At 43.8% G+C, this 21,846-nt stretch overlaps 1 long non-coding RNA gene across 4 annotated transcripts in view; it reads left to right on the forward strand.

Moving 5' to 3' along the window:
* LOC135253019 (uncharacterized) overlaps positions 1-11,882 on the forward strand; it is a 64,856-nt gene extending 52,974 nt beyond the window's left edge. For all 4 annotated transcript variants that reach the window (XR_010329515.1, XR_010329513.1, XR_010329514.1 and 1 more), the window contains one exon: positions 10,947-11,882. This is a non-coding gene — a long non-coding RNA (uncharacterized LOC135253019). The remainder of the gene's footprint in view (positions 1-10,946) is intronic.
* Positions 11,883-21,846: the final 9,964 nt, after the last annotated feature.

Here is a 21,846-nt window from a genome sequence, read left to right on the forward strand (position 1 = left end):
AACAAATTATATATAATAAGTGTGCGATGGCAAGCTTGTCATGAGAGGTGCTGGCAGTTTCTATGTCACAGACAATTTCGTTGGATGTGATATATACGGTTTATTTAATACAGACATATTGTGACAGCCAGGGTAACTGCGGGAGCTTATTTTTCTATATGAACACTCCTTATAGCCCTTCTCTACTCAGATCACCCCCCATCAAACATATATCATCCATGTTGTGCGTGTGTGCGTGTGGGTGTGTGTGTGTGTGTGTGTGTGTGTGTGTGTGTATGTGTGCATGTATTTGTGTGTGTGTGTGTGTGTGTATACAATGATCAGATATGTTTAATAACCATGTGTGCTGTCGTTGTTAGTTCATTTGCCTGATTCCCATAAAATCATTTGCCTAAACAAAATTAACCGGTCAGTGTAATTGTTTTTTAAATGCATTGGTATGATATTTTCATCACAGTAGTGTTTTGTGTGTACTGGTTATATCAAGCTTTGACGATTCCTCTTATATAGGCTTTGGGCAGATATATAGGGAAATATTTTTATTTCAAAACATGGTTATCGTTTTAATCTTTCAGATTTGATTGTGCTTTCTGGAGGAAAGATTGTTCTGCAACTGCACGGTATTTAAATGTGTATATTTATTTATCAATGGGGCTGAAAAAAGGCACACAGTACATATAAAATTTCTCATTCTTTTTCATAGGACTATAATTTTTTTAAAAGAATTCATTTAATTTTTTTGGTGTAATATATTTGCCATCTTTTTCAGCAGCACCCAATGTCACTTTCCTTTTATGGTTAAATGTGTATTTTTCTAAAAAGATACCTTGTTGTGAAATGTCATCGCTTTTACTTGTAGAGGTTTTGATTAAATATAGTGCAATTGTAGAAGTAATCGTTGCTTAAATAATTCATTTCTGTTTTTCAGTTTTCCTTTTTTATTCAGACAAATAACTTTGTGGAGTAGTTGACTTTATAAAGCTAAACTAAAAATGATGTTTCAGTAAAAGAATTCCTCATTGCAATTAGAGTTTGCAAGCCATTCTTTTCACCCGCTGCTTTGAGTTGTACATATATATTTTTTATAAATGTTTTATATTATTAAATAAATCTTTTATTATTTCTAAATTGTTAATAGAAGCCCAAATTTAGTCTTGTCTTTTTGTGTGCACCCGAGCACGTTTTGTTCTTTGTTTGTGTTTGAAGGTACAGTAGCTTAAATAAACCAGTGTTAATAAGCTGAACACTGATCTATTTTTGCAGTGTGTGACTAGCATTCCATTTTTTTTCACTAATGCAAACCTTAAGATATTTATCCGAAAGGGTCCTTTTCCAAAATATTAAGTAGTAAGCGTGTCCTCTTCATTTAGTAAAGATGAAATATAAACCAAGTTAAAATATATATCATTCTGTTTGCTCATGTCCCTTAGGACATTTTAGAATTTTTCTCTTTTCTGTTTCTACTTTGAAAACACTCGCATGTGTAGATATGGAGAAAAAAAGATTTATAAATAGATTAGGGTTAGAATTACAGTAGTAATTTACACAGCTGATTTATCTGGCTGGTTTTAAGACTGTTGCCACCTCTAGCTTTGAGGCCCGCTCTTGCTGAAAACCCTTAAGCTGGGACATATTGCCTTTGTGCAGAGCCCTTTCCTTTATAGAGGTGATATTTTACTGTTTATTTGTGCCTTGTCCTTCACAGTAATGGGGTAAATATGTAAATTGCACCATCTTTGCTGACCTTGAAAAGTGAGATAAAACTGTTGTGCTCATTTAGAAACGAAAGTCTTAAGAAAGGTTGAGGGAAAGCTTTCGGGGATTTATCCAAGTCGCTGATTGTGTCATTACAAAGCCAGAGCTCTCAGCAGCATAGGGTCTGTGAGCAGTGTGTTACAGCGAAGGGCTGGAATATGCGGTATGTAAAGGGGAAAATAATTAATTCTGTATGTGTGATTAAATGGTCTATGCTGTGACCCGGGGTATATGGGAAATGTAGTTCTGAGACTGTGTTAAAATGAGTGAGGTGGCAAGGAGAGAGGCTTTGACATGGAGAACCAGTGAGAAGATTTGTACATACGGATGGGTGTAGATTGGAGATGTTATAGACCTGGGGCTGAGTGAGTGTCACTGTCGACCCAATACTCTCACACACAGAGAATAAAAGAAAGGCAAAAATTTGTTGGAGTTGTGTGGACAAAAACTCCTATAAAAACACACACACAGGCACGCAGATGCACCCACACGCGCGCGTACACACACACACACACACAGGCGTGCGCATGCACACACACACACACACACACAGGCATGCGGATGCATACACACGCGCGTATACACACACACACACACACACACAGGTAATTGCACTCACACATGCCGATACCACACACAGCACAACACACGCATGCGATGCATACACACAACACACACACACACACACAGGTACGTGCACTCACACATACACGCATACACACACACACAACACAACAGTTCACGCACTGAAGGATTGACACAACACCAAACACACGCACACAACACCACACACACCACACACACACACACACAGGCATGCGGATGCATACACACGCGCGTATACACACACACACACACAGGTAATTGCACTCACACATGCACGCATACACACACACACACACACACACGCACATGAACGGAGTTGTACGCAGACACTCAGATAATGGCATTCGCGCACAATGAGCTACATAAATATTGTATTGTGCCGTAGAGACGCGCCGGAATGCGAAGTGCTCGTAGCCGAGCGTGAGAACTGGCGAAAGTGTGCGCAGTCCTGTCAGGCGCTGGCTAGACAGCCTAGCTGTGCTGAATGCCTCAACAGCAGGTGAAGAAGGACCCCAGAGGTCAAGGTCAGAAAGGGGTCTCATCTGTTATGCAGCTCTGGCTGTCTGGGTCTAGACCATAGACATGCATATATAACTAGACAGGCAGGCACGCCCTCAGCCAACCTAAGAGACGAAGCCCCGGAAGTAAGCTTGTATTGCGCATGTCTTTGTTGTTTGAGGGCAAAACATTGAGCTCCCCTTTAAAGTGAATGGGGAATATCAGACTTTAGAAGGCAAAATAAAACTTCCCCAATGGTATTTTGAAACTGGATTGATGACCATTACGTTTCATATGAAAAGCAGATTGAAATATATGCATTATGTAGTGAAATATGCATATAAATGTTTTCCCATGACTTCTGGACCGAAACCAAATGGACCGATGAGGTTTTCTTTTGTTGTTAAATCACCTTGGATTTCTACATTGAAATCAATGGGCAGCAAGCGCTTTTGCCCTCAACAGTTGTGAACATGCGCAGTAGAGGCCGTTTCCTGATACTTCCTAGGCTTCACTGACTGGCCACTCCTACCCTCTCCAGTTCCTATGTATGCTCTATGGTCCAGACCACAGAACTGTATAAGAACTAGAAGGGAAACGTTGTCACATGGTTCCATTCAGTTCTATTCAATTCGATACTTCCATGTGTGGCACCACCGCAAGATGGCTGCCACGGCCCGGAAATAGAATTATATGATGAGGCTGCCATGTATTTCCTATGAGAGTTGTAGAAATGCAACAAACTCACACCTGCGCAAATTACACACCAAAAGCTCGCGTTGAGATAATCAATAGAATCAGGCAATAACATTATACATTTTTCCTGGAGTAAAAAGTTTTTTTTGGCTGAACAGAACAGAAAATTATGACCAAATATCACTATTCCGATTGCGTTGACTAGGTGGGCTGATCTCTGACTGGTCGAGAACGAAATCGATGAGATTTGAAACAGGGTCAGGATCTTGATCATGAACCACAGCTTGATCATGTGACTGGGCCTATCTGCACAGTGACTTCTTCACTTTCTGTACAGAAGTCTGGGTAGGCCTAGTACAGCTAAGTAGCGTACTGATAGATAGAGCTTTATTGTCATTGTTCAAGACAACAAAATTACAGAACGCTCTTAGTGTACAGCACATATACTGTGAAGGCATAAAGCTGTTTCAAATCCATAATTTTATGCTCAGATCATGAAAACAGATCGTGAATTGGTCACTTCACTTATACCTGCATTATGTCAATACATTTTTATGCCTAAACATTAATTTACCAGCTTTTTCATAGATTTTTTAAATCTTTTGCTCAGAAAAGAGTGAAATGTAACTTTGATTTGCTCTTGAAGTGGTACCTTTGCTTTCTGTAAAAGAATCAGTACTTGGCTTCATTGTGCATTTAAGTGGAGAACGAAAATGGTCTCAAATCCTTAGGGAATGTCAATAAGTAGTCGTAAATTCAACTCAATGAAGAGGCGGATTGATAAATGACAAATCCGCGCATGCTTGGTTTTTTTATAATTTTATTTTAGTTTTACCCATGTGAGAGAACAGCCACGTATTCAAATGCCCTTGAACGTTCTGAGCTCGTTCGAAGTTCGAAGGCGCACATCCTGTTTCTCTTAAGCCGTGGGAGAACGCGCCTCTCGTAGTTGCTCAACTTTGTCACTGTCTGGAAAGTCAGAAACCCGCGGAGCTCAGAAATTGAACACAAGAGCCCTTGAGTGGATCTGCATCTCGTTAGCATCAGCGTAGCGTTCCTGCGGCGCCGCGCAGGCTCTCGCGTCTGATTGGGCGACGAACCCCTCCGTCGGGAGGAGAGCTGGCGCTCAGTTGGCGCCGCGTGAAGAACCGCGGGGGGGGGGGAGGCGTGTCGGGATTTGAAAGGGCTCTGCGGCGGCTCCGCTCGCGAGCGCCGCGCTCCTTCTGAAGATCTGGGGCAGCTGGTGCTGTAGTCATCAGCGCCGCGTTCTCTGCATTCCAAGGCTGTGGGTTTGAACACCTGGAGCCCAAAACACGAACACGCAAACCAACAAAAAAAAGACAGAATTTGCAAGCTTTCGTTCGCTGCCCTGAATAAGGGTGTCGACTAAGCAGATAAGCAGCGAGGGCAGCAGTTGCATGCGGGTAAAGGAGATGACATAACATCCAGGTGTGTGACAGAGAAAAAGGTGGGCTCTAATTTACCTGCATGCACCAAACCATCACATGACACAAACCAGCACCTCTTTCATCACCGGCGGGTCTTTTTTCGGGAGATGGTTTGCAGGAGGAACCGGGGTGACAGCCTTCCTGTGTTCACTTTCTGCTCCAAAGGGAACGACAGTAGAAAAGGGGAAAACAACCCGTCAGACGTTACAGTGTCTCCTTGTGGCACGTAGTAATTACTGCATCACAATCACTGCACCGGGGTAAGTGGCGGTGCTGTTCATGCCACGCTAACCCATGTACGCTGTACAAGTCTAAACATGGTTATTCCTTTAAGAGGTGGGGCTTATACCTCATCTGATGCTTTCCTAAGAAAGCAAGGGATTGAACTGAGGAGGAGGACGACACCATCCCACCCTCTGGAAGGTTCCATTATTCATCTCTGCTTATGCTTCATTAGTTGAGCTGAAAGAGGCACCCACCCCTCCCTCCCCCCTCCTCCCCATAACCTCAATAGACATGTCTTTGGCCTGAAGGAGTCCCTACCTCCCAAACGCTCCCCGGCCTAATCGTCTCAACTTGCGCTGAAATCAAGCTTAGTAACGGCACTTTTGTGCTCCTTCCCTCGTACCCCCCCAAACCCCCTGTCTCCCTCATTCTCTCACCTAGCTCAGCCACCCACCCACCCACTGCTTAAATCCCTATCAGCGTGTCAACAAAATGTCTGCTCAGCTGGGGTTGACACACAATCGCTTCTGGGGTTTATCCTCCTTGCCAAACTCCCCCTCACTCTCTCTCTCTCCCTCTCTGTCTCTCTCGCTTTCTCTCTCACTCTCTCTCTGTCTCTCTCTCTCGCTCTCACTCTCTCTCTCCATTCTGTCTCGTGAATGAACAGCAGTTCAGTTGACTCGTTTAATTGTTTTATCATCCTCACTTATATTTGAAAGTGTATCCAGAATATAACCTGTGCATTTTTTTTAAGTTCTTAACTTCCTGTCTGTAATCAAATTTTGAGCAGATATCTGCTGGAAATTGAGCTTTACTGCTATGAATTTATACTTGAATGTCCAGCTTGCTAGACTTTGTTGTCTGCACCAGCAGTTAATGTCTTCAGATAATTAATCTAGTGCATTTTGAAATGCTGACTTTATTGACATTGCATTTTTATTGTTCATATTTAAATGCCGATTTGAATACAAGCAGTGCATTAAGTAGTTATTATGTATCGTGTTAGTAAATAATATCTCTGCATGAGTAGATTATTGTTGGCCAGTAGGCATGAAGGTAGCGGGTGTACAGTGTGGGAGTTTCTAATAATAGAGAGCGTGATGTTTCGTCTGTATGTTTGTATGTGTGTGTGTGCGCATGTGGGTGTGTGTGCGTGTATCTTTGTGTATTTGTCTATAAATCTGAAGGTGACTGAAGCATCATTGTGCAAATATTTTTTTTAGTGTCTGCACTCTTTCTATAGAGTACAGTGATATTCTTGTCATTATTAGTGTTCCTTTTAGACTCTGTTTTATGTGGTGGGGTGAAGGTAGGCCAGTAAATGCGATGTAATCTTTATGTAGATGTATGTACATTATTTTACGCTCTGCAGAATTCGGTTCATTCCAAAGGAAGGGGGTTTTGATACAATAGAAGCCCGGGGAGAGGCTTCTGGTGCCAGCGGCAAGGAATTGAATCTTTCTGAAAACGCTGGCAGAAATCAGTTAAATACAGTGTGTCTGTCGGACGCTGATTTTAAAATACATTCATGCCTTTTGAACAGCGTCCGCCGTGCCACCTCCCTTTTCAATCAGGCACACAGCAGACAGCTACAGAGAGGAATCCAGGGGTCCTGTCTCTGTGAGCATGAGGCAGGACAGGGTGGGAGGGGAGATGTGCGTGCGTCCATATCTGTGGTTCCTTTAAAGCGAGATTGTATGCATACTGATGTATTAATGAGTGTCCCCCGCATGCAGGCGCATAGACACACAGGCTCTCCGTCGACCGAACTCAATGTCACCCCACTCCGTCTTCCTTCGTCCGGCTCGTAGCCTTCGCATTGTTTTTGAACTTCACTTTGGGCAAATTCAAATTCATTGTCACTGCCGAACCACCCCCCACCCCCCTGTGGTTTTCCCCGTGGGACACATTTAACTGTAGCACGGCTGTCAGAATTAGCGCGACTGTGTTTATTTTCTTACGAAACAGAAGGTTGAAATAAACTTTTAAAAGAAAGAAGGTATTTAAAGAGCAGAACAGAGAGTTCTCTCTCTGTCCGTATGAAATAGGAGCGCGTACCTGATGTCCTCGTTGTGGGTACTAGAGGGAATTGCACAATCCTGGCTGCAAATGAGTCAGACCTGCCTGTGTCTCTGAGGTCCAGTGAGGCTGCAGATACTGTACCGAATGACCTGGTTTCAATGCAGCGGTGCCTCGATCCCTCGGATAATTAGTAGCTATCATTTCAATGACCTGGGCACTGTTTTATCATCTATTTTGGAAGATCCTAAGAATATTATGTCAAGATTAGAAAGCCCTTCTGAGCAAACACACTGACGCGATTGAGTACATGAAAACAAGAGGGGGTGTGGGGTGGGGAGGACGAGAGCAGACCCTATCATCTCCCAGGGTGGATTGCGGTTAGCAACATTAAATACTGAATGGGGGAGAAAAAAAGCTTTTTTTACCATTGCATCCCATTTCAACTTCTGCTCAATTTCACTTTTCTCCTTGCTATTTTTGTTCCCCCTCTCCTTTTTGTCTTTCCTCTCTGTTCCCCCTCCCCCTTTTTATTTTCTCCTTCCATCCTTTTTTTTTTCATGCCGTGAAAATGTGGGCTGAAGTTTGCTTTGCAGAGTCTATAAAAGGAGTTTTAAGGAAAGCTGCGGTTAACAGATGAACAATGGCTAAATGAGCCCCCCCTCTGTGGAGAGGTGGTTCCCATGGGGACCCGACGGGGCTCTCTATTGGCTTCGGCCGTCCGTGGCCCCCCATTCACGGCTCGGTCATGGTCACTTATGGCGGGGGAAAATCACTTGATTCATGCGAGGTGTGATCCAATGACATGTATTTTTAATGAGGGGCTACGTCTTTGTTGGGCAGACACTGGGCTGGGAGAGCGGGCGAGGCCCCTGACAGCCTGCCCCCGCTCTGCCTCTCGGGCTCACTGTGGCCCGGCCAGGAGCCAGAAACAATAGCGGCGCACAACCACCTCTCCCAGCTCTAGAATAAACCCACCGCAGAGCTCCTGTCTTCAGCCTCCTATAACTCAGCTCTTAGTTACCATGATAATGTCATCAGGAACCAGGCCTTCTCCGCTGCTGCTACAGTGGAGGGTCTCTTCTCTGTGTCCCCGTTTTTGGTTTTTTCTTCAGATTTGTGAAATCGACGTTCTGAAGGGTGTATTTTTGTCCGTTTAAACGGACAAAAGGGCAGTTTACGCGGAGTGTTCTGTTGGTTTCGCGTCAAAATATTGCAGGAAAGTTGGATGAATTTTTTTCCCTTTAGGATGAGTTGTGACAAAGCATTCATGATTTTGCCATTCAAAAGTGGGTCTTTGCGCAATAAAAGAACTCCATTACACAAACACGCTTTTTTTGTCTATGAAAAGTTTACAAATTTGGCCTGGCACGCCATGCAGAATAAGAAATAATCACCAAGATCTATCAAAAAGTCTGTGATCTGTCGTGTTGTACTACAGCACTAACTGACCATGGGTCCCTGTGCTTTAATTACTCCTTAATTACTTGCCTCAGTTACTAATTGCTTCTGTTGCAATTAGTTTGAGCCTCTGGATCCTTGCTAGTTTCCCAGATGGTAGTTAAGCACTTAAACAGATGCTGCTCTGCTACACATTTTCTACCCTACACCTCCTTTCTTTTTCTTTTTTTTTCTAAAGCTCCCTGTTTCTCAGGCCGGCCCCAGTTCTTGCCTGGGTGATGCAGAATTAGTATGCAGTTGATGCCTCTTCCTAAATAATGGGAGCGCGGAACAGCAGTGGAACAGGGGCTAAACAGCGCCGTCCCCTTCGGCCCTGTCCCAAACCTTCACCAGACATCAGACAGACAGTCTGAATTGAACAAGGGCCCAAAACCCCCCCGCCCCAGCCCCAGTCCCCGTCCCCGTCCCACCCCCTCCCTATACACATATGCAACCCCGCTCGCCTCCTTCTGCTATTGAGGTGCTCCAGACACCGTCCACCCCCAGCCAAACTCTGAATATATTAAGCAGGGCGGCCCCCCCAGTCACCAGATTGTGGCCCACCGTCTCCCAAGCTGCTCCATCTCAAACCTGACGCTGCACCCCCCACCGAATCCCCCCCCCCCCCCACCATGTCCACTCCTCAATCTAATATGTTAATGAATAATCTTAAACCTACACTGTCACGTCTGCTGTTGCGATGCATGCTATTGTACACGCTGATCTTTTCCTTCAGGACCCCTGTTGAAAGGGAGCGTTTGTAGTGTTAAAGAGAAGGAGGGTATTCTGGGTAGGAGCGCAAAACCCGTTCCTAACGCAGCCGTGCGTTTTCCCTGTGTGGGTGTCTAACTGCACGCTTTGCTGAACATGTGTACCCAGAGAAAAGAGCTGTCCATTTAAGCTGAAATACACTGCGCTTCGGTGCAGCTCAGTGTGTAAGCGAATGCTGCTTGGTGTCCTCGTCTTGTCAGGATTTGGTTGCTCAAATACAAGGGTCGTTCAGTGAAAATGAAATTCATTGTGGGTTCATACTGATTCCAAAAAATGTTATATTTTATATGTTATGAATGAAATATATACAGTATATGTTCAATACATACATGTCTACTACTCTGGGCACATTAATAACGATTAAGTGTGTCTTTCTGCCTTATCTCTGAGCTGATCATAATGACAGCTGTCTGTCTGGTCGCTATGGTGCTGAGGATGGTCGCCACGTCACCGAGCTTATAATGTGGCGACCGCAAACTCTGACGAAGCAAAAGCGTGCGGCGGCGGCGCTCTGTTTGTGAATGAGTGGGGTCAGGAGTAAGTGTGTCTCTATCTTAATCCCAGAGGTGATATTTGTCTGGTCCCTGCTGACCCCCCCCTCCCCCCTCCCCCTCTGTAGTGTTGCTCAGGGGTCACGCAGAGTGCCCAGACGGGGCTGTGCTGTGACCTGTGTCTGTCTGCGAGCCCGCGGGGGTCGTCCCCTCGGCCGATGGGAGCCGCGCGCCGCCCTGCGTCGCCCTGCGTCGCCCTGCGTCTCCTCCGGGCGGAAACGGCGGCGGCGGCGTGGCGGGGCTGGCGCGTGCGGCGCGGACTCTGTGCCGGTGCTCCTGCTGCGCTGCGGGTTTTAATGCAGCCCGCGTGGCGGAGTGGCCGTCTGCCTCCTCCTCCTGCCGCGATCTCAGACTGGCATCCTCGGAGGGCCGCTGTGCCCGCCGGCTTGTCCGTGTGTCCCTGCGCGCGAGCGCTTAATTTAAGCCACTGATTGGCTAAAGCAGGGGGTGTCAAACTCCAGTCCTGGAGGGCCACAGTGTCTGCTGGTTTTCAGTGTGTCTCAGCGCCAGTGACTTATTTGTGTCATTAATTGGCTAAAGAAGCCACACACCTTGTTCTCAAGGCCTTAACTGGCTGCTGTTTGGAAGGAAACCACAAATATCGGCAGACACCGCGGCCCTCCAGGACGGGAGTTTGACACCCCCGTGGTAAAGAGAATGTACACCTTGTTCCCGAGGCCTAAATTGGCTACAGATTGGAAGGAAATCACAAAAAGCAGCAGAGATTATGTCCCTCCAGGACGGGAGTTTGAGACCCCTGATGTACAGCCACAGCTGAGCTTACTGCAGCACAACTTCAGGCTACAACACTTAAATTGCTGCAGCTAGGAGTTGAACCGCCCAATCTTTGAAGCCCAGGTTCTTAACCGTTATATTACACTGTTTAGTTGGGTGTCTTGTTGGGGTCTCAGTCTTTTCTGTTTTTTTGTCTTTTCAGGAGCAGTTTTGGGGCTGGCCACACATGAAACCAGGAAGGTGGGAGTCACCAGGACAGTGGCAGACTAAACCCACCACCAAAAAAAAAGAACAAGCCTTACCCCGTCCCACCCCGAACGTGCCAAGAAACAACCCTTCACTGTTCTGAATTCCGGGCCTGTCGGTGGGTTCAATCCAGAAAGAGCTTTGTCTCTGAACTTATATATCTGAGGAGACCAGAGGAAGCTGTTGTATGCGGAAAGACCAGAAATATGCATATTGAGATTGAATATTATTTTAATATCCTACTGACTACTGTACAAAACTGGGAGCATATTTTGGGCACAGGTAAGTGAGTGAACTTGCAGAGCAAAAAGTAGGTAAGTATTTAAACAGTTGTGTATATCCATTCAACAATTTAATATTTCTGTATCCTCGAGCATTGTAACAAAATAATCCACAAGCATGACTTGCGCACACTTTTCAGGAGAGTGGCAGCGAATATGTAGAGAAGATTTAAATGATCCCCAGACTGAACAGACCGATAATATCAAACCAGGATTAACAGACAGCAGCTGCTGATTTCCTACATTAGCAGCAAGAGAAGACTCCTTTATTTTGACACTGGCATATTCATGGACAGCCCTTTGCCATTCCCAAGGGGTCCTGCATATCTGTAAGTGATGCTTAGCAGCACAGAAAGTCACTCTGCTGTGTCTCTCATCAGGACACTTGGGAGATTAATGAAAGCTCAAAGTGAATTTATTTATTTGCTTATGTTTTTGTAATCATTCATATGTAGTCAAATCGCTGAGTATAGTATTATAAGATTATCAGTGGCTACTGGGGCTGTGCAAAGGGGGTATTATACTTATAAAGCCAATAGTCCTCGAATGAGAAAATGCATTGACACGTGTCTTCATCTTGTGTGAGTTTTAAATAAAATATTTAAGATTAATTTCTTGTGTCTGACTTTTCATTGCCTCTTCCTTTTCATTTTCTTACATTTAGCCATACTATGGGACTGGTTCAAGAATTTTCAAGAATAATTCTCATTTATGGTCATATTATTACTGATTTAAAATGAACAGATTTCTGTAATGTATTAAATGCCAACAAATACAATCAGATCCCTTGTTGATGAGCAAAGTTTTACATTTTTATACTGAAGCCACGTGTTACCGTTTATGTTTCAAAACCGCTGGTGGAAATTAGTTCCATAAGCGAGAGGGGTTGCTGAAGAAAGCACTGCACTGCTTGCAGAAGCGTGCACACACACACACATATGCTCACACACACCCGCTCACAAATGTGCTCATGCACACACGCACACTTGCTCACACATGCGCATACACACAAACATGCTCACGCACATACACACTTATACATGCACATACACGCACACACACAGCCAACACAACATGCTCTACACACTCACCACGCACACACCACAGCACACTACACATGCCACACACAGGCGCAAACACACATGCTCGTACACGCTCACCCACACACACACACGCACACGCACACATACACATGCTCATACACACACACACACGCACACAAACATGCTCATACATGCTCACCCACACACGCACACGCTCATACACGCACACACACACACACACACGCACACACACACATGCACATACACACACACACACACACGCACACACACATACACACACATACACACACACACACACACACATACACACACATGCACATACACACACACACACACATATGCACATACACACACACACACATGCACATACACGCATGCACACACACACACACACACACACACACACCGCTGCCGTTGTTTGGCGGACATCGCGTTCATTGTTTCCCCCCTCGGTCTGTGAGCGTGCTGCTCCAGTGCGCTCCAGCGCGTCGGGTGAAATGGGCTCCCCGGCTCCTGCCCTCAGGACGGGGAACCCCGCCGCACGTCCCCTCCCGTCGGCCCAGACGCTCCGACCGCATCGGGGCTTGACCCGAAATTAGGGCCAAGCCGCCTCGGCCGCGGTGCGGCCTCCGGGAGGGGAGGACCTCTGGTGAGAGAAAGAGGGAGATTATCCCATTCTGCCTGACCAGTGAGCAGCGCGGTATTGACCAGGGGCCACCCATGGAGTCTCCAGCCAGCCGTGAGATGGTCTGCTATACATGCTTACCCAGCATGGCAGATTCCCCCACTCTCACCGGGGATAAACTTCAGGGTACGAGCCGCGTTTTTTTAAAATGCTGCTCGGGGAGATTACAACAAAGGAGCCCCAGTTCCCCCCAGCGCCACCCTGGTCCCACCTCCTGTCCGAGATCACCTCCTTAAACCTCCATCAGGAACTTAGCCAGGCCTTTCATTGTCTCTGCGCTGCGAGGAGATGGAGGGTCATTTGGAGAGAGCACATTTCTTATATTGAGAAGATGGTGCTTCTCAAAGGGTGAAATGCACTTTGAAATTACAGCGGTAACGGCAAAGGAATGGACACGTATCCCATAACTTTGACCGCAGACGGAGGTGAGGTGTGATGCCTAAGACGGAATAGAACAACACGCACAGAACAACACGCATGAACACTCGGAAAGACAGAGAATGTGGTGAGCTTGGGTAATGCGCATGCATGCCAAAATACCGCACAAGATCAATTTAAACACACTCTTAAGGGGCGTGATAAACAGCCTGTGCTGTTTGTATGAAGGATTTCATTGAAAAACTGAATAGAAAACCTGGAAGAGCCTGATTGATATATAAAGAAAGCTGCCACTAGTTCCACTCGGCAAGAGGGACGGTATACCTACATACCGGGGGCCACTGTCTGTTCATATCTTAAAAACAATTGCCACTAAATCTTCAGCCACATCTGGAGAGCAGTGGATTGAATCTGTGCAATCTCTCATCCCATCACAATATCTGCTTGCAACACAAAGAATGGGGATAATGAATAGAGAAAATAAATGTTTAGCGATGAGAAAAGAAACTGTATAAAATGTAATAATTTACTGTATCTTCCATATTCCCAAACATTTTTAAGCCACACACTGGGCTGTCACAGAGAGTAAACGATACCTATTTGATATTATTTGATTGCGATTGAGTGTGTATGTGTGTATGATACCCTTATTACTAAACTTTTCCACAAAGGATTTATTATTATATAATTCATCATCATATAAGCAGGAGAGGAGTAAATCATTCTAGTTCCTATATTCTGTACACTGGAGTAGAATTTAAGCCATCCTTTAGGGGACCCATCCAGTTAATCCACAAAGCTACCACTAAAAAACAAAACAAAACAAAAAAAAAACAATTTATTTGGTTTTCACAATTTTTTTTTTTTTTTGTAGAACGCATATTTGTACGATTAGTCTTGATTTTTTTCAGTTAACACATTTCAACGAATTTTAGTCTTCCCGCTGTACATTGGTTGGGAGGTAGCCTATGAGCCGTCACATCATAAAGTGTCTGGAAGTCATAAAGTGACTCACAATGACAATGTCTACCACATCCCTTTAGGGTGGAATTTAGTGTGACCAGGAAAAAAGGATTGTAGGTCAATTAGTTGTTAGTCCAAAAGGGTCTGGTGGGTCGTGCCTGTGGTCAGTCAGAGGTTAATGAGTCAATCAAAATGTGGAAACAGTGCATAGGCTAGCATACTTGAGAATAGCGACCATTGTAAAAAACAAACAGCGGATAATTTAAACACAATAAACGTACCACATATTAGCAAACAACGCGTGTAAGGAAAACCAACAAAATAGACTACCCACGAAGAGTAGCGTAGCCTACATCACATAGCTTCAAAAATGTGTTTTTCTTCTTCTTCAGGTAATGGAACCTAATTATACGACACAAACATTACACATTACATTTCGTTCTGCAAAATTAGCTCAGTTAATGAGTCAATTAGCAGTCCAACTTAAGGAGTTTACCGAAAATATGCATGGACACATGACACTGGTACATTGTAAGGTTTCACGTCGAAAACAGTTGGCTGCCGTCACTGTGGTACTATTTTGACGTCGGTATGACCACATCGGACCGGAGAATTCCTGCTGTGCCGGTGCACAGGTAGGCTACGTCCGACCACATGTAACCGTCAACTTTTAGGTAGCCTACAGCCTACTTCATTTTCCATATCGATATAGGTCTACCATTAATAAGATATGTAATGTATTTTCATATTTTAAAGAATAATAACGCTACAGGCTACGCTCTAGCTGTCGTTGCTACCAATCATTTAGTAGGCTAAGATGACAAAATGTCATAATGACATCAAATTACTTTTCCCGTGCATCAGAAATGTAAATAAATAAATTTTAAAAATGTAAAAAATAAAAATAAAAAATAAAAAACTCGAAATGTATATTTTTTTCTACTTTATTCCTATATGTTATAATATTAAGATGGTGAAGAGGTCATTCGCATAATGAATAGCAAACTTCGTTATGTTTTATGTGTGCCTCTCCGCCAAGTTGCATGCAAAGCGTGACAACTTTGTGTGCAGTTTGTCATGCTAACCATTCCGCCGCTATTGAACATAGTGTCAAGCCAAACACAAGGAGCAGAAGGTTCACAGGACCTCTGCTTTTATCATGCTAAGTCCACCGGCCAGCCCTCCCCTCAAAAATACTTACATATTTACATACGGACTCGCGTTCTCAAAGCAGCGAGACATGGAACACACATTGCAAAGGACACCCCCGGCACATTGCTTGCCACGAATGATGGCGAGGTTATGCTAGACAATAAAGGCGCGACAACTCATAGTCTGGGGCATTCAGTCGGGTATAGAGGCCGGCCCATTAAAATGGCTAGCAACTCTCATAACAACGTCTATGAAGGAGAACATCCAGAACAAACGCTTAGTCTTATTGCCATATTCTAAACCATTAGGCTGTCTTATTTACCACTATACTTTACTTGCAAACCATGGCCTGATTGAGTGTTGATATTTAATGCAATTAATTTGAAATCCCAGTTATACACTTCAGGGAAGCTGCTTGATGTGATCTGGAACGTATTGGATCTCATTATTATTCACATCTCATACGAACAAAAAATAAATTAAATAATAATAATAATAATAATTATTATTATTAAATGCTTCTAATGAAAGCATGGCCATTAATTATCTTGATATGTCAGGTTCATAGAGTTTTCTTATGCAAAAATAGTTTAAAAAAAAATTAATAATAATATTTGCGCCATTTTATCCACGTAAGTGGTAATTCACATGTATCATAGACACAGAATCTCTGTGTTGATGGGTTTCCCGGTCTTCGTGCTCCCTGCCTGGCTCATAGCCAACTTATTCATTCTAACCTCAAATTATACATTATCATAATCATAGGCAACTGAAAACCCATATTCCAGAGCTGCCGTAATTATTAGTTTTAAAACCAATTCTGACAGACGTTACTTAGTTCTGATTAATTACCATTTGTAGGTTTTCTGATTTTTTTTTGTATTTTCCAAAGATATATATTTATTGTCGTTTGTACAATAAATATATATTGGCTTTGCAACATAGATGAAAGAAAATGTGCATCTCCACAGGACACATTTGTGAGAGACAAAATCATTATGTGCATTCCAATACTGAAATATAAGCTTAAAAAAATAATTAGTAGGTATAAAAACATGTGTCCACAAACGTGCTTCCACCTGTGCATGTGTGCTCTCACAAGGAGCCACGGTCTGGGGTTCAATCCTGTACTCAGACTGTGCAGGTTTTCTATGGGCATTCTGGTTTATTTCCACAGTCCAAAGGCATGCTGCTGTCTGGAATAACTGGCATCTCTAAATTGTCCCCTAGGATCGTGTATCTGTGCCCTCTAGATTGGCAAAAGATGGTGTCCAGGTACTTGCCTGGTTGAGCATCAGACTTGGATGGATGGATAACCCCTTTTCAAAAGATATGAAAAATGACTAAAATGCCAGGTAATGTATGCAGGGAACAAATCCAAACGAGTAGCAAGTCTTTTTCATGGCAAACATACAGTTTTTTTTCTTTTTATCATAATATGATCTTACTGGGCAGATCAGTGAAAATGCTTCATGCAGAATATAGACCAATTAACAAGCTCATTACACCAGCATAATTGGAATTTCAGCTACAGTGGAACTCCAGCACCCGCAAAGAGCTCTAGAACAAAGTCTGGAGCTGCGCTGAATATCACAGTGTTAAAAAGTACGTTATTATTTCCTCTTTTGCCACTGAACTCAAATTCAAATCTAAACATATCTGATTTTGTAACTCTATAACTACTAGGTCTTCAGCCGCAGGCTTTTTTTTCCCCTCAACAAAACACATTAATTTCATTCACAATCAATCCCATTGTGTTCGTTATGTGAAATGCTTCCCCCCCCCCCTATGATATAGGCATATTTCATTTTTAATTATTTGATATTTTCTTTTGAAAAAATAAAAAAATCTGTGAACCTGACCAGAAGAAAAGCTGCAGAGGCTCCTCTTGAGGCTTTCAGTTTTTTAAGACCCGAGACCCCTCTTTTGACGGCGCTCGGGGTTTTTAAATTTATGTGTAATTTAGTTCTGCCGCAGAAAGGAGGCAGGGAGTTTCCATTAAAGTGTACACACGGCGTGCACTTTGAATGCCAGCGTGGGGACTGCGCTTGATTGAGTGAAGCATGGCTCGGTCTGAACACCGCCCGTAATGGAAATCTCCAGCCCGGGCTCTCAGTAATGCAGTGACCTCGGTGCCTTTACAACGCGGCTAGCCGATAAGTGGCAATATGCTGTATCTTATAAAATTAACAAGACTTGGGCTGCAGAGGTAGGGGAGTAGTGTGAGGAGGGTGGGGGGGTTGGGGTGTCTAAGTGTTGTAAAATTTTAATATTTCCTGCATGAATACGGGGAGCACGGAGACGTTCCTCCTTCGTTGGAGACAAAGAGCGTGCAACGTGGGGTTTTTTTTGTGTTTTCTTTTTTTACAAGATAGCTTTACGGGGCTGTAATGTGTTTCTGGTTTTAACGTGAGGATATTTATGAAAGCAGACGGTGGGCATCCATGAATCCAACAGAACGACAGCGGCGGTATACCCAGAATGCAGTGCCAGTGCCATGGGGTCGCTGGTAAAGGTGGGCAGCCATGTTTTCTCAGTGCCGAACCCCTGTAAGCGTAGGTTGAAAGATGCAGATGGTGGATGTGGCTGCAGGGTTTCGCCAGGCTTGCGTTTTGTTTTGTGCCCTAAAAGCTTACAGCTGGCACGCGCGGCGGGCATCACGATCCCAGCGAGCTGTGTTCTCAGAAGAGCACAGCGGTACGGGGCCACAATTAACACCAGGACCACAGGACTGGCGTGAAGTACGCCGCAGCAGAATATTCTAGCAACCAGACGTATATTTTCGAAAAGCCAGTCTTCCTTGACATATGCAAACTAGGAGCCTTTTTTTTATTTTGCTCTTTCATCTTTCCATCCCCCCATCAATCCCTCCTGCCAGTCTCCTGCGTTTCCCACACAGTCAGTGAAGGTCAGAGTGGAAGAGATGGTGTGTGTGTGTGTGTGTGTGTGTGTGTGTGTCTGTGTGTGTGTGTGTGCGAAGACCTTTTGTTTGCTGCGCCCAAGAAGCTTGGTAGTAAATTATTCATGCGTCATTTGAATACATGCAAATGAGTTTTTCCCTCCCCTGGCACGGTTCCAAGTACCCATGGCAACCGTGTCTCCCAGGAGCACCCTGTGTCCCCTCCTCCTTTCAGAGTACCCCACCACCCACCCCCCACAGCCCCCTCTCCCTCCAGGATGCCTTCCTCCCCCCCTCTCTCCTTCATTGTTTAGGGATACCAAGTTGTCTCAGGGTGGGTAGATGGTGGGGGGGGGTTTAGGGTAGCCCAGACTTCAGTGTCAAGGTCAGTGGCAGGCGGTGGGAGACAGAGGGCTCTCTGCCCAGCCCAACAAGCCTGTCGGCACAGACCCACTCATCTGTATTATTAGCGGGACGGGAGGGGGGCGCTATCATTCGTGATCGCCCTCCGGAGGGTCACTCCAGCCGTATTCCGAGCCTCGTGGCGCATGCGCGCTGTCCGGGAAGCGGGGGTGGAGGAGGGGCAGAGCTGCTGGAGGCTGGTGCTCCGTCGTCAGCGAGGGCTACCTTGTTAGCTAGCTTCTCAAGCAGCGTAAACACAAGGATGCTGTTATTTTGATAGCTTTTGTGCTTCAGTGGCTTTGTTCAGAATGATGCTGTTTGAATTTCACATTTTATCTTAGTATTAACAGCAAGCTAGCTACTAGCAACTGCAATTTAATGTTTAGCAATGCAGTGATGACACTAAGTAGGTGAGGCATAAGCAATAACATCTTTAATCACTTGTCAATTGGTAGACCTACGATGTCAACTTCACAGTCTCCAACATAGACCGGTGTGATCACATCACTGCACACTGCCCCATAGAGCACAAACTACAGACCACCACAGGGAAGATGCATTGTTCTTTGAAACGGAATTATAAGTTTCCATGTGAGCTGTTGTCAAGGGGCCACAACAAGAGTAAAAAAATCCAATGAATTTAGCAGATTCTCAAGATGGTTAGAAGATTAGTCGCTTTCAATGTGTGGGCAATAACACACAATTGCACCTTGGCAAACAGCAGAGACTATTTTCAAATTCTGAAATTTTGTATGACAACCAGTTTTTTATTTTATTTTTTAATTTCATGAAACCTTATACTATATAGCCAATTAATATCTATGTAATGACCATTATTCCAGAAATTCAAAGTACCCTTGTCCATGGCAGTTTAAATGTATTTTCTGAGGTTGTGGCAGTCATTTGTATTTTAGGCAAGAGGACAGTGTCATCCACTTCAGGGAAATGTACTGCATTTATAAGATTATTAAAGGATAAATGTTGTTTAGGGCCCCTCAGTGCTGTATAGCAGTATTTTCCCAGACAGGGACCACAGTGTGAAGGTCAAGTTCAGGGCATGGGGTGGTTGTAGAAGACCTAACCCCCCTTTGAGTCACATCGTGGCAGTGCCTCCCATTGTGCATAACCGCCATCTAGTGGTCACTTATTTTCATTACACTTTACGTCATTTACTTTTATAATATCCATCTTTCTGTGTATTTTAGAATTATATTTTTTGTCTTTAATCTTGTTTAATTTTTTTTCTAATTTTTACTTTTGGAAAAACAAATGAGTACATTTAGTTCCAAAATTCATTTTTTAAAACTTCTGCATATTTCTTTAATGCTCAAGCAATTTGATAATTAACTTGCATAGAATGTTAAAAGAAAAAAGAACTTAATGCTAAAATATAAAGTACTGCTAATGTTATTTAAGTTCAATGCTGGCGTCTTATTAATAGCCTACCAGTTATTTTATTCAACGTTCTACCTTGTGTTGCTTATTACTTGGCTCCACCTTGTGGCATTATTTTGGTATTACATCCAAGTTGAATGACTGCATTATTTCAAGCCTTACTGAATAACTGTCTTTTTAAATAAAACAATGAATTCCAACTGTGTTTTACCTATTACGTGTTGTGCAATCATTTTTTAATTAGATGAAATCTAGATAGAAGGTCTTCATGATCATTTTGTCGCTGTGTTGATGCAGAGAATGATGGATTGTGACAGTACTGCTAATCAGTTAGACTTTGTCTCTTCAGCTAGCTAACATCCATTTAGAAGAGAGTCTGCATGTGCAGTTATGGAAGGAATGTTCCTCCCATAATTCTAATTATACAGTGTAGTATAATTGTTGGTGAACTCAGCTGCTAACCTAGAGGTGGCAGGTTCAATTCCCAGGTAGGACACTGCTGTTGTTCCCTTGAGAAAGATACTTAATGTGAATTCCAGCTGCATAAATGGATACTAAGTAAAATGAAAAAAAAAAAAAAAGTGTAAGTCTCTCTGGACTACATGTCTGTATGGTAAAAAAAAATGCAATGCAAATCAGCATTATAAACATTGTGAAACAGTATGGTTTTCTGTTGTGTATTTGCCCTGCCACTGCTGGTGTCTCTCACCTCATTATGTATTACTGCAAAAGAAAACATATTACTGCAAGGTAGAATTGAGCTCTGTTATGAGACACCAGTTTTATCAGACTGGCTTTTTAAATGACACGCTGTCTCCCAAAGGATGTGAAAGAAACAAATTCCCTCTCACAGGTCACAGGAAGGTGCGTGTTTCAAAGTTTAACGTGTATACATCTGTCATGAATGTGAGCTTTTAACAGACCTGAGGGTGGAAGGCCTGTGCTGTTACACAGAACCGTCAACCCATGTCCCTTACAGCTACAGTGTGGAACACAGCTGCAAAAATGAAAAATTAGAATGTTGTAACCGCTTGTTGAATATGGCTGAATAATGCAATAAAGAATAATCTATGAGCATATAAAGTATATAGAGTAATATGAACATATGAGTAATTCTGCCTGGTAGCCTTGACAGATGATCCTGGTTCTGTCCGGTGGAGCCAGGACTCAGGGCAGGAGAGCTCTGAATTGAAAAGCATGATGTCACAGGCCTCTTTCTCAATGCCCAGCAGGAAGAGCCAAACAGGCATCATTTCCCAGACTCACACAGTAGAAGAGGGCAACTGCATTCATTTATAATTTAATTAAATTGAGATTAAATAAGAGGAAACCGTACAAGACGGTAGTAGTCACCACTCCATTGCTCAAATACAGAACACAAAGTCAGTGACGTACACTACGGTAACCAATACTGTAGACCAGAGTCAATATTGTAGACCATGGTGGGCGCTGATGATGGTATTTAATGCACTTGTGGTGCCCAGAAAACTTTACAGCTGCCACAATTAAATATTTATCAAGGCAAAAAATAAGGAGCAAAGGGCATCCTATGAGGGATAAACCATTCTGGGTGGACACACGCGACATTCTAGCAGGACTTTCGACTACCCTCATTCACAACAACAAAAACTAAAGGA

The sequence above is a fragment of the Anguilla rostrata genome, chromosome 4 (genome assembly GCF_018555375.3).
Source record: "Anguilla rostrata isolate EN2019 chromosome 4, ASM1855537v3, whole genome shotgun sequence".
NCBI lineage: Eukaryota > Metazoa > Chordata > Actinopteri > Anguilliformes > Anguillidae > Anguilla > Anguilla rostrata.